Below are 14,388 nucleotides of genomic sequence, written 5' to 3'. Positions count from 1 at the left end.
TATCGGAAAGAATCCAGGGCCCACTTGATGGCGAGAGCTTCTTTTTCCACTGTTGAATATCGAACCTCACGGGGGAACAACTTCCTGCTAATGTAGGCCAGTGGGTGGCGATCATGCTGGGGTCCCTGCAAGAGGACAGCTCCGAGTCCTCTTTCCGAAGCATCAGTTTGCACAATAAAGAGATCATTAAAATTTGGAGAATATAAAACTGGATTCTTACTCAGTGACTGACGTATGTCCTGAAAGGCTGCCACTGCTTCCTTTGTCCACTGTATGTGGTTCGGATTCCGAGATCCTGTCAGGTCAGTCAGAGTTGCCGCCCGAGCAGAAAACTGGGGAATGAAGCGATGGTAGAAGCCAGCCATCCCCAGAAAGGAGCGCAGCTGCTTCTTTGACTGGGGCAGGGAACAAGATTCCAAAGCCTTTATTTTGTTTACCTGCGGCCGCAGCACTCCACCCCCAATGACATGTCCGAGGTACTCAGTTTGGGAAGCTGCAAAGACACACTTGGCTGGATTTACAGTAAGGCCAGATGCTTGCAAACACTGCAGAACAGCTTGCAAGTGGTCCATATGCTCCTCCCAATTTGAACTGTAAATGACAATGTCATCCAAATATGCTGCTGCAAAACTTGAAAATTCCCTGAGTACCTGATCCATAAGTCTCTGAAAGGTTGCTGGTGCACCATGTAATCCAAAGGGCATCACCGTGAACTGGAAGAGTCCCCATGGCGTTCGGAAGGCGGTCAATTTCCTGGACCGCTCAGTGAGGGGAACCTGCCAATATCCTTTAGAGAGATCTAGAGTTGTCAGATATTTGGCCTTCCCAAGCCGTTCAAGCAGGTCATCAATCCTCGGTGTAGGATAGGAATCAAAGAGTGATATAGAATTAAGGTACCTAAAGTCTATGCAAAACCTTATGGTTCCGTCCTTCTTTGGAACCAGGACCACAGGGTTACACCACTCGCTTTTCGAAACTTCAATGATCCCCAGGGACAGCATTAGGTCAACCTCCTTCTTTAACGAGATCCGCAGGCGCTCAGGAATCCTGTAACTGAGTCTTTTAACAGTAGCACAATCTTGGAGTACAATATCATGCTCAACAATATCAGTTCTTCCTGGGTTTTGCTGAAAAACATCCATTTTACAAAGTGTGCTCACCTGGCCTCTTTGTTCTTGTGGGAGGTATGTTAAATCAAAGTCCTGACCAGAAGCTGCAGATGGAAGGTATTGCTCTTCAACCTCCTCCTCTTCTTCCACTCCTCTAATTAGCATCACACTCCTTCCAGGCCTCTCCACCCACTCTTTCAGTAAATTTATATGCAGCACTTTATTTGAGTGGCGCTGTCCTGGACCTTCAACCTGATATGTTGTCGGACCGAGCTTCTTGATCACCTTAACTGGCCCCTGCCATTTAGCCAGCAGCTTATCGTTTTCACTTGGCAGAAGCACAAGAACTTGTTGTCCAGGGCTGAACGATCTCTCACGAGCTGACTGGTCATACCCGGACTTCTGCTGCTGCTGGGCCTTCTTCATGTGTGCTTGAGCCAGTTCGCTCATCCTTTCCAGGCGCTCCCTCATCTGCACAACATATGAGACCACATTAACAGGTTCCCCCCTCCCCTCCTGTTCCTCCCAGATCTCTCTGAGCAATGAGAGTGGTCCACGTACCTCATGCCCATACAAAAGTTCAAACGGAGAGAAACCTGTGGAGGCCTGGGGTACTTCCCTGTAGGCAAACAGGAGGTATGGCAGCCATTGGTCCCAGTCTGTGCCCGTGTTGTTGACAAATTTCCGGAGCATCTGCTTTAAGGTCTGATTAAAGCGCTCTGTCAGCCCATCAGTCTGAGGATGATATGGTGTAGTCCTCAGACGTCTGATGCCAAGAAGCTGATACACCTGTTTTAGCAGAGTGGACATAAAGTTAGTGCCTTGATCTGTCAATATTTCTCGAGGAAACCCAACTCGTGAAAAAACTGTACCAGGCAGAAAGCAACAGTTTTCGCCTTGATATTTTTCAATGGAAAGACCTCTGGGTACTTGGTAGCATAGTCACTTATAACTAGCATGTAGCGATATCCAGATTTACTCCTTTCAACAGGCCCAACAATGTCCATTCCTATACGTTCAAATGGAGTTCCAATAATTGGCATGTTTTGGAGTGGAGCTCTGGAGGGCATTCTTGGTGATGTAATTTGGCACTGAGGGCAACTGTGGCAGAACTGTGCTACATCCTTGTGGAGTCCAGGCCAATAGAAATAGTGAAGAATGCGTGCTGCTGTTTTGTGCCAGATGTCTGATGACCAGCCCAGGGCACTGAATGGCCCAATTTGAGTATTGTACTCCTCACCACTTGGGGGACAACCAGTTGCTGTACTGTCCCCTGCTGGCGATACAGTATGTCATTATCCAGTATATACTCGAACATTCTGCTGCCCCATGTGTGTCTGAAGAATGGCCATTAGGTCTGAGAGTGTTGGCTCCTCCCCTTCTTCCTCAGTGCCCTTTACCTCTCCAGAATCTCTATTTTCCTCCATTTCTCCTTCAGAGTCTTTTCTTTCTACTACTCCATGTGTTTCTTTCCGGGGTCGTCCTCTTCCTCTCACAGGCATTCCCAAAAAAAAAATTGAAGGTATGATCCAAAAAATGATCAATGAAGACAGAAAAAAACCTTGTCCTCACTGGCTGATTCCACCACTGCCACCAATTGTTAGGGTCCAAGCAGTGAGGCAAGGAGACAACAGCGTTACATTTCCAAAAAAGGGCTTTATTTGGCCACAGACTAACCCAGGCCAAGAACAGAGGTAGCATGTGCAACGAGAACTAACACAAAACCAACTGCCTCAAATGAGACAGGAGTCAACTTAAATACAGTTTGGACCATACCAAATATAAATAAGGAGAAACACAGGGGATAAACAACCAAAACTAAGGGACAAACACAGCCCCCTTAACCTCAGTCCCCCTCTGCAATGGTCTGGTCCACTTAAGGCCGCCTCCAGCTCTCTCCAGGCCAGCCCCTCACCACCTCTGTTCTTAAAGGGACAGAGAATAATGTCAGTGGCAATCATCAAATGATTTAGGAGCTGTTACCTCTGTGTGGCCCGGCCATCACAGCAGGTAATCCTCACAGTGGCTCTCCTGGACCTGCCTCCAGACCTTGGCCATGGTGTTGCCCACAGTGCGATCCCTCATTAACCGAATGATCTGCTTGTCCACCCCGCGCCTGAGATGACAGCACACAATCATGTGATGTCAGTGAAACTATGTTGTTTTGTTGTTTTTATGTGAATTCAAAGTATTTGGAAATAAATTAGACACTTACATCCGTGTTAAAACTGCTGGGAACATGGCTTGATGAGCTGGACTAGGCTGTTTGAGAATGGCTGCATCCCATGCCAAAAAGCGACCAATAGAAAGTGTTGCTGACTCCTTGGCAGCTTTCCGGCATTCATTACAGGCCAGGACCTCTGTCAGCATAGAGTACCAGCCAGACATCTCGCAGATATGTCTCACTGTTTTGGAATAGCCACAGCGGTAAAGAAAAGCCTTGCTGTCACCTTGTGCAGGGCAATCCGTCCTGGGACAGCGAAGGCTGTAACCCCACACACCGACAGGTCTCCAAAAGAACAAACGGCTGCGAAAAAAAGCAGTCTGCTGAGGGCACTCCACCCACCACCACTCCGGGACTCTCAGGGGGATGAAATCACATCCTATCATCCTTGAGGACCATCCTTTTCCTGACCTTTCCATGTGTGTCCTCGTAAGACATTATCTTCTGGATAAGCCCTTTCTCTGAATCATCTTTCAGCCACTTGATGTCTGCACTGGGAAGCCCATGGAGGTCAGACTCCCACATTTTATGCCAGCCCTCAAATCACACCTGGTGTTTTAACAAAGACAAATCCTTCATTAACCAACCACAGCTGTGGGTACATTAAACTGTATTGTATTGCACTGTAATGTATTACTTCAGATTTAGCAACTTGTGTTGCAGGGGAAACAGTGCCTTCACTTGGCTCTGAATCTGCAACTGTCACTTCACCACCAGGAGCTGAAAGAGGTGCCTTCAAAAGATTAGAGTATTCGTATAAACATGTATGTTGATAGGCTTGGTGTGATTGATCTATGAACTATGTCCATACTGGTGATGGTGAAATGGGGTCTCTGAGGGGTCTGGTTGAGCGGTCTGTGGAAGGTCTGGCTGAGCCTCTTTCTCAACAGCAGCTGGAAGAAAATGAGGGACAAGGTTATGAAGCCACTAATCCATATCCAGGCAGAAATAAAACTATGACAATAATATGGGCTTCAACCATCTTCAAATGTTTTTTTAGGTTGTGTTTTTCCAAACAGATTTACAGTTTCATTTATATTATATTTGAAATTCTACACACATTTTGAATTACATCATTTTAAAATATCAATCAATAAAAAAAGGATTTACTTTCATAAGTGGTGAGAGCTTCAACCAGCAAAGCATCATCTGTCCAAGAGTCGTCAGCTTTGGAGACTGAGGAGCTGGAGGAAGTTGTAACTGCAGGAGGTGTTACTGTCTGTGACGATGCTGTTGCTGCAGCCGGGGTCACTTTCTGGAGAGATTTCTGTGAAGTACAGTTTGTTACACTAAACAGTCACAGTGTCAGACCTGGCTCAGTGTGTGTATGTATATATGTATGTATGAATATAGACTGTATATATTATTTAATCAAAATGATCAATTTATGCATACCTTCAATGTAAATACTGTAAAACTCTACCTTGTGTAAATCATCCTATATGTCAAACATCTTTATTACCAAGTTACTTCAACATCTTTTGCACTACTCACCACTGCACTATTCTATTATTTAGTCTTGTACATTTTGGTCTCTGCTTGTTTTGTGTTTAATGTTGATATGTAATGTCATACCTTTGTTCATAGAGAGCACGGTTTACTGAAGTAAAGGTCCTTGTGTGTGTGTGTGTGTGTGTGTGTGTGTGTGAGCACAATGAAGCTGATTTTGATTCTGATTAAGTATAGTCTTAAATCTTATCTTATAAAAGGCACTCTGCTTATTAGTTACATCACCTTAACCTCCCTCTTTCTCTTTTTTCTCTTTGTTGAGGATGTACAACCTGAAGCGCTTCATGGTCTTTGTGCTGATGTCGTCCTCCTTCATCACCAGCCACTGACGCACAGAGCAGAAACCCTCCTGGGCCATCTTCCTCTCATGGTTACTTCCAGCTTGAGGGTCAGCTTGAAGGCACTTGTGGAGGCTGTACCACTGCCACATTTCCTGAAAGGTGAAGGACTTGAAGCGACCCTGGCCATAAATGGCTCTGTCCACATTCACCTCCAGGTGACAGGAGACTTGGGGGATTAATTTAACAAATTGGAGCAGGGAATCCTTCACCCAATTGTTTTTCACCCATTCATTATTTTGTGCTTTCCTGCCTGGTTCCTGGCTCTCTTTTATGTGACGGTCTACTAGACTACAGCATACAGAACATGACAATTAATTCAAGAAAAACAAATTATACAAAGTATTTGATTCTCTTTCGTGAAAAACACTTACAATTTAACGTATCCCACGTCATTTTCTACGAGACACTTAAAAGTTTTGCCACATTATTTCCCAAATGGGATTATGTGCTGCCCCAGATACTGCTTTTCTGATGGTGTTGTTGTAAAAATCTGGCAAATGTTGGATGAAATGTTAGACAATAGATTGGTTAATACTGTACGTAGGCAGGAACTTCTAGTGCACAGCCCACAGGATGGATCAGGTGGAAACATATCTTTATGGATATGTGTCAGGGCTTGTGTGATAGTAATGCAAAGATATTACCTTCCTCACAAGCTGTATTGGGATCCCTCAGTCGAGTGTCCTCGTTTGATTCAGACGGTCTCAATGACTGGCATGTCTTAGCCTCCTTTGTTGGTTTCAGTATACACTGCTGCCTGTCGTGTGGAACACTTGTGTCCAGAATGCACAGGACAGGCAACAGTGGATCCAACCCAGGTCTCTTAACGGAAGCTGAAAAACATTAAACTTTCAAATGATTTTCAGATTCAGAATCAGAATCTGAAAAAACTTTAATCATCCCAGTAGAGCAATTAAAAAGTCAAAGAGCGGCAAATAAAGAAAAGAAATTAAGAGAATAATAATAATAATAATAGTAAATTAAGACCAAACTAGTGATAATAATAATAATAATAATAATAATAATAATAATAATACACACCCACGCAGAACAACATGGATGTGAGGTAAACTCAACAACAAATGAATGATAAAGTGAGAAACAAATGAAAAACAACACCATTAATAAATGATAAACAACACTAACAGTAATAATATCAATACACACCAAGAATTACAGACTACATTTTTCACATTTGTCAGGCATAGTTTTCACATGTTCATACCATCATGTCTTTGTGCTGTACATATTGTAAATAAACCTGTACATGTTATAACCTTGCACACAATCCATGTGTATACATAAATGTTATAACTATACAATCCATTTGACATACAGTACATGTATGTTATTACCTCACAAACAAACAATCTGTACAAGCATGTTTATTACCATATACAAAACCCATCCATTCAATGTTCACCAAAAAGCTGAATGTGATACAGAAAAAATAGACAGACTGTAGAAATAGCAAAAAAAAAAAAAAAAAAAGTAGAAGAAGAAAATAAACTCACCTGCTGAATGAGACGCTGCTTTAAACTCCATCTTCTTTTCTCTATAGGCTTTTCTATAGGCTACTTCCAGTCACTTACTTAACCCTTGTGTGGTGTTCGGGTCTGTGGGACCCGTTTTCAGTTTTTATTAAAAGAAAAATATATTTTTTGAAATTTTTTAAATTAATATTCATTTTCAAATTAAAACACCATCACGCAAATTCGTACAACTTTATTTTAAACTTTTATGTCCTCGAATATAAATGTAACTTAATAGGAAATAAAGTATACAAATGTAATCATCAAATAGTTAATTCATTAAAAAAGGGAAAAAGATTTTTTGGAGTAAAGTGGTGATGGCGCCCCCCTGTGGAGGTTTGAATTCGAAGCGAGCAAAACTTACAGCATATTATATTATTGTCATCATTCTTTACTCGTTTTTAACTCTCCACTGCTGCTGCAACATCGAGAATTTCCCCATTGTGGTAAAAATAAGGCTCATCTTATCATTATCTTATCATTATCTTATAATTATCTTATCATTATCTTTATAATTATCTTATCATTATCTTTATAATTATCTTGTCTTAGCTGATTGTTGTGTAATTTTAATGTTGTTCCAGTCTGATGAATGGTTTATTCATGAATTATAATAGTAATAATAATAATAATAATGCATCAGTTTTATATTGCAATTTGATTTAACACGGGGAAGTTTAAGGTATTAATATGTTAATATGTTAGTTAGATTTATTTATTCATTTAGTATTTTCTTAGATATATATTTCATTGTTTATTAACATTATTATTCATGCCAATGCTACAAGACAACTAAGATTGTGATGATTTATTGTTGAAATTTAGCTACTTTCCTCCTGTTTTTTTCTTTTCCTCATTACTGTTGCTGCAATTATTAATATTTCCGTTAATTAACACCTTCTGTCTATTAACTAAAGCTGTGCCATTTTTATGGATGTAAATATGTAGATATACTTTACTGTCATCATTAGTATTGCTAGTGTGATGTTTTGGGGGGTTTCTGTTTTTTTTTCTCACTATCCTGTGCTAATCTGTCACTAATCTGAGTCGAGTCACCTTTATATTATTTCAAGATGCACACAACAAATTCAATTTTTTTATATGTATTATCCCTCCTTTTTTTCTCTTCTTCTTTTCTTCCCTTTTCCATGTGCTATGTTATGTCAAAACATTTTTTGTACCGATTGTTTATTTGTTCTTTCGTGTGTTAATACAAAAAAACCAATTAAAAAAGGCACACCAGTCTAAGAGCCATGTTGTGTGCTGTTGTGTTTAACAGGATCCCCCTGGCATTCAGCTGTACGTGGCCGTGAAGACGGTGGTCCTGAACGGCGTGCAGCTGAATAAGTACAGGTGTCGCCATTAACACTGACTGTTGACACACCTGTTGCTTCTCCCTCTGTACATTATCCATCTGTATATTATTGAATATTTGTTACATTGTAATCTACTGTATATATGTTTTTATAATAGCTATGTCAATTATATTTCATTTAGGTTTTGATAAACATTTTTATTATATATTTTTTTGGGCAACTTTATAGATGAAAGCCATACTGGCATTTCTGTATGATAGCACATGTATATATTATTGCTTTTGTTTTATATTGATTATATTTGTAAAGTTAGAATTATTTTTTGTTACTTGTGAATTGTGTCATATTTTATATAATAAAATTGTTGTGTTGTTATTTAAAAGTGTGTCTTCTCTGTAAAAACAATGAAACAATGAATAGTTAACAGTGTTGGCCTAAAGGAAAAAGGAGTTATAATCAGTCAAATTAGATTTACAATGATTATTGCTGTTCCTCAACCTGACCAGCAGGAGGCAGCAGACCTCAAAGATCAGATCCAGGTTTTTTTGGGTCGAGAATAGGGATTTGGGGGGGTCGTGAGCCATTCCCAGGCGGTCTCCCATCCAAGTACTAACCAGGCCCGACCCTGCTTAGCTTCCGAGATCAGACGAGTATCGGGCGTTTTTCCGGGTGGTTATGGCGTAAGCGAGAGAAGCAGCGCTTAAAGGCCTACTTCTAGCTCCGTTTTAAACCACAGCTGTGCTGTGTGTCTGAGGCACGGTTCAACATTGATCCTTTGCAGACGCTGCCTTGCTCCCTCACACAAAGTGCGCCTGCGCTCACAATGCTGCTGCTTCCTCCACCTTCACTCTGCACTGATCAGACGAGATCGGGCGTTTTCAGGGGTGGTATGGCCGTAAGCGAGAGAAGCAGCTGCTAAAGGCCTACTTCTAGCTCCGTTTAACCCACAGCTGTGCTGGTGTTGAGGCACGGTTCACATTGATCCTTTGCAGACGCTGCCTTGCTCCCTCACACAAAGTGCGCCTGCGCGCTCACAATTGCTGCTTCCTCCACCTTCCCTCTGCACTGATCAAACTGTACGCCTGTGTTTTGCAACCGTGGGGCCGGGGACCCACGCGGGGGGGCCTGGATGGCGAGGAAGGGAAAAAAAGGAAGAAAAAACATGGAAAAAAACATGGGGGGGGAAAAACAGGTGGGGGGAGGGGGGGGGCAGGGGGAAGAGAGGGGTGGGGGGAAGGGACACACCAGCACACAGCGCAAACAACGGAGGCGATAGTGGGCCCGGCCGCAAAGTATAACGGGAGGGAAAAAACAAAAGGGGGGCGAAAAAGAAAATCAAGAAATAAGTAATAACTAAAAATAAAAATACTATATTTGTATTTTTTTTAGATTATTATTCTTTTTCAAATTAAAACACAATTTCAAAAAACTTTATTCAATACGTTCACTTCCTCAAACAAATTTAGTTCAAAAATACAGTAGAAAACATTGATAATTAAATAGTTAATTAATAGAATACATAATGATTAAATAATATTTTTTGTAAGTTTTTAGATTAATATTCATTTCAAATTAAAACACCATCACGCAAATTCGTACAACTTTATTTTAAAACTTTTATGTCCTCGAATATAAATGTAACTTAATAGGAAATAAAGTATACAAATGTTATCATCAAATAGTTAATTCATTATAAAAGGGAAAAAAATACTACATTTATAATTGTTTAGATTACTATTCATTTTCAAATTAAAACACCATCACACAATCTCAATGAATTGTAATCTATAAGTGCACGTCCTCAAACATAAATCTAGATTAAAAAATAAAGTTAACATTTTTTATAATAAAATGATAATTAAAAAAATATTATTTTTATAATTTTTCAAGATACTACTATTATAAAAATTAAATCATTAGAAAATTAATTGTTGAATTGAAATAAAAATCCAATTTTTGTAATTGTAATATTAGTATTGTTTTTCAAATGGTCTTTTTTTCATTTCCTGTTTTTCAGACATGTACTTTTGCAGTCCATCTGTATATTTTTGCCTTCATTTTGTGTACGTCATAGTGATTTTGTATGTTTTGGAGTTGTTTTGTGTAAATATATTCTGGATCATTTTGTGCGCTTACTGTTGGGGGTGCACAAAGTCAGTCCGTGGGCCACCAGTTGCCCATGTCTGCTATAATGGGTGACGTGTAAATATATTTTGTGCATGCGTGCGTTGAAAATAACGCTGATAAAAAGATTTTTTGGAGTAAAGTGGTGATGGCGCCCCCCTGTGGAGGTTTGAATTCGAAGCGAGCAAAACTTACAGCACCTGGTATTCCCAGGCGGTCTCCCATCCAAGTACTAACCAGGCCCGACCCTGCTTAGCTTCCGAGATCAGACGAGATCGGGCGTTTTCAGGGTGGTATGGCCGTAAGCGAGAGAAGCAGCCGCTAAAGGCCTACTTCTAGCTCCGTTTAACCCACAGCTGTGCTGTGTGTCTGAGGCACGGTTCACATTGATCCTTTGCAGACGCTGCCTTGCTCCCTCACACAAAGTGCGCCTGCGCTCACAATTGCTGCTGCTTCCTCCACCTTCCCTCTGCACTGATCAAACTGTACGCCTGTGTTTTTCAACCTTGGGGCCGTGTACCCACGCGTGGTGGCCTGGAATGTCTAGTAATTGAAAAAAAATAAATAAATAAACATTTAAAACATGCTGGTTAAAAACATTTGTGTTTATTTTTTTTGTCATTTTTAAGATACTATTTTTTTTTTTAAATTTAAACACCATCACACATTCTCAAACAACTGTATTCTATATGTTCACTGCCTCAAATATAACTGTAGTTAAAAAACAAAAGGTGGCGTAAAAATAAAATCAATAAATAATTAATTATTAACTAAAAATAAAAATACTATATTTGTATTTTTTTAGATTATTATTCTTTTTCAAATTAAAACACAATTTCAAAAAACTTTATTCAATACGTTCACTTCCTCAAACAAATTTAGTTCAAAAATACAGTAGAAAACATTGATAATTAAATAGTTAATTAATAGAATACATAATGATTAAATAATATTTTTTGTAAGTTTTTAGATTAATATTCATTTTCAAATTAAAACACCATCACGCAAATTCGTACAACTTTATTTTAAACTTTTATGTCCTCGAATATAAATGTAACTTAATAGGAAATAAAGTATACAAATGTTATCATCAAATAGTTAATTCATTATAAAAGGGAAAAAAAAATACTACATTTATAATTGTTTAGATTACTATTCATTTTCAAATTAAAACACCATCACACAATCTCAATGAATTGTAATCTATAAGTGCACGTCCTCAAACATAAATCTAGATTAAAAAATAAAGTTAACATTTTTTATAATAAAATGATAATTAAAAAATATTATTTTTATAATTTTTCAAGATACTACTATTATAAAAATTAAATCATTAGAAAATTAATTGTTGAATTGAAATAAAAATCCAATTTTTGTAATTTTAATATTAGTATTGTTTTTCAAATGGTCTTTTTTTTCATTTCCTGTTTTTCAGACATGTACTTTTGCAGTCCATCTGTATATTTTTGCCTTCATTTTGTGTACGTCATAGTGATTTTGTATGTTTTGGAGTTGTTTTGTGTAAATATATTCTGGATCATTTTGTGCGCTTACTGTTGGGGGTGCACAAAGTCAGTCCGTGGGCCACCAGTTGCCCATGTCTGCTATAATGGGTGACGTGTAAATATATTTTGTGCATGCGTGCGTTGAAAATAACACTGATACAAAAAGATTTTTTGGAGTAAAGTGGTGATGGCGCCCCCCTGTGGAGGTTTGAATTCGAAGCGAGCAAAACTTACAGCACCAAATTGTGCAACATAAAATCCTAATCTATGTTCAATTGCCTTTGAATCGATATATCACTAAACTATTTCCCCATAAATTTGGAAATTTACAGAAATCGGGCCCCTGGGATCCATTTAAAAAAAGAAAAAAGGGCTCTGAGCGTCTCATCAGAAGAAGAAGAACAAAGTGAGTGGCGTTTTGAGTCCGGACTAATAAAAATCAGTCTTTCGGTCAGTTTTGTAACCAGTGGATGGCGGTAATGCACCTGAGTGAAAACTGCCAATAAATCCCAAAAAGAAGAAGAAACTTCAATTCACACATGTCATTTCCTGACTGTTAACTTGTTATACAACAACACAAAACAAGGGGGGAAGCCAAGATAGCGTTCGGTGCGCATCGTTTCGCCTGAGCTCCGGAATGTTTTGGGCACTGATGCTGTATACTCAATAGAAGATACGACAAACTTAAACAGGACAGTATTTCTATAATGCCATACAAGAATGTGACAAAGACAACTAATGACAAAATGCATGTGATGAATCAACACCTCCTGGAGCAAAATTAAAACAATTGAAGAAACTGAACAGTACAGTTGACGTTGGAACCTGAAGCTTTTGAACCTCCCAGAATCCCTCAATGAAACCACTGAAGATGTGAGAAAAGAAGTTTTTAGTACCTAAAAGCCAACAGGGACCTGACCCCAGGCCAGAAGGACCCGGAACAGAAGCAGCAGAGAGAGTCTATCTGGTATTTTATTCCAAATAATATATTTAACAATCTTGGTGGTCTTCGTTTTCTACTCACTTGTAATTACAATATAGCCGAAATTAACATTACAATTATGTAAATTTTATCAACAGGCTCTTCAAGCTTGGAAAATATGTTACTCTCACAATTTCTCCCCACACAAATCTATAATTTGGAATAATGAAAACATTACGATCAGAAGGAAAACAATATTTAGACAAAACTGGGTTGATTGAGGTGTTATTTCTATAAGTGATCTCTTTGACTCTGAAGGAGCATTACTAAGCTATAAGCGTTTCCTACTAATCAAATCATTCCCTGTTACTAGCAAAGAATTTAACATTGTAACCAAAGTTATTCCTGATGATTTATTCCTTTTAATGAAAAGTCACCTTCAGTTTCAAGAAACCCTAAGAGTGGAAAGTCTTCTAATGGTAAATGGTTTAAATATCATGGACTGAAAGTGCACAAACAAACATATACAGAATACATTTCATGAAAAGAGGAAAATATCTCCAAGAAAAAAGGCCTTTTGGGGAAACATTTTTACAAACATTAATTGAGAAAAGGCTTGGACACTGCCTTACAAATTTTGTTTTAATAACAGGATTAAAGAAAATCTTATTAAAATCTTACACAACATTTTTCCATCCAATTTGTATTTCTCCAAACTTTTAGACACCGACAATAAATGCAGCTTTTGTAATAATGAACCAGAATCCCTCTCACATTTATTTTATTACTGTATTTGTGGTGTAATTGTTTTACAATTTCCTTGTTGATATTGAACGTCACCTAGAGCTGTTGTTGGGATCAGCCAATAGAGTGTGTGTGTAGAGTCACGTGATATACGGCAAGAATAACAAAGTTTAAGTCATTGTAAACTAGGAATGTGCGATATTTTATCGTTTATGATTTATCATCAAAAATATTCTCACCGGTAAGAATTTGTCATCTCACGATATAAACGATAAATTCCCATGTCGGAAATTATCGAAGGCCACGGGCCATTTGTCCCTCAATTTAGCTAAAAATTACCAAAAAAAACACGTGTTCCACGGGACAAAACTGTCCTTGTTTGTTGTCAACTTATTATTTTCTGGAGCTGAACATTGTTTACGGAAGCTCTGACGTGCACCGCCACCGCCCCCTTCACACACCGCCGTCTGTCTGTCTGTCTGTGTGTGAGGTGATCGTCACGGCTACCTGAAGCTGCCGTGCTGCGATACATCATGGACCGCTACTTGGTTAAAACCAGACAACCATCCAACAAAGGGAACACATTCAAGTTCCTCCGTCATGTCCACCCAAAGTTCCACAAACACAGGGACAGAGATGAACCTGTAGCAACGATTATGAACTGGAAACTCAACTAAAGCTAACTATGCTAAGCTAACACACCGACACACAGACTGGGCTAAGAGCTAATGCTAACCACTCCAAATAAGTAACAGACCAAATAAAAAGAACACTTCTTAATGTCATAAAACCACAGACAGCCACCGATTTGTTAATGGTCAGATTTAACACTTGTATGTGTTGCAGGTCCCGGTCTGGTCTCCGCTAGCAGATGTATAGATAATTCTCCTGAGCGGAGTGCTGTAAGTGTAGGGAAGACACAGCAAAGCCTGACACATGTGACTCTTTCTCCATTCAGTTGGATTATATTTATTTACACATTCAAATAAACCCCTTTCTGTATTTATGAATTATTCTTATTATTTCTGCTTGCAATGAAGCACTGTTATAACCACAGATGTT

General features: G+C 39.0%; 1 non-coding gene across 1 annotated transcript; it reads right to left on the bottom strand.

Annotated features, from left to right (window-relative positions):
• Positions 1-10,343: 10,343 nt before the first annotated feature.
• LOC114460415 (5S ribosomal RNA) lies at positions 10,344-10,462 on the bottom strand. Its single transcript, XR_003673634.1, has one exon. It is a non-coding gene; the product is annotated as a 5S ribosomal RNA (ribosomal RNA).
• Between the last annotated feature and the right edge of the window lie 3,926 nt (positions 10,463-14,388).

This window comes from Gouania willdenowi, unplaced genomic scaffold, assembly GCF_900634775.1.
Source record: "Gouania willdenowi unplaced genomic scaffold, fGouWil2.1 scaffold_434_arrow_ctg1, whole genome shotgun sequence".
In the NCBI taxonomy this organism is placed as follows: domain Eukaryota; kingdom Metazoa; phylum Chordata; class Actinopteri; order Blenniiformes; family Gobiesocidae; genus Gouania; species Gouania willdenowi.
Note: the sequence above shows the minus strand (reverse complement) of the source record. Positions and strands in the feature narration are given on the sequence as shown.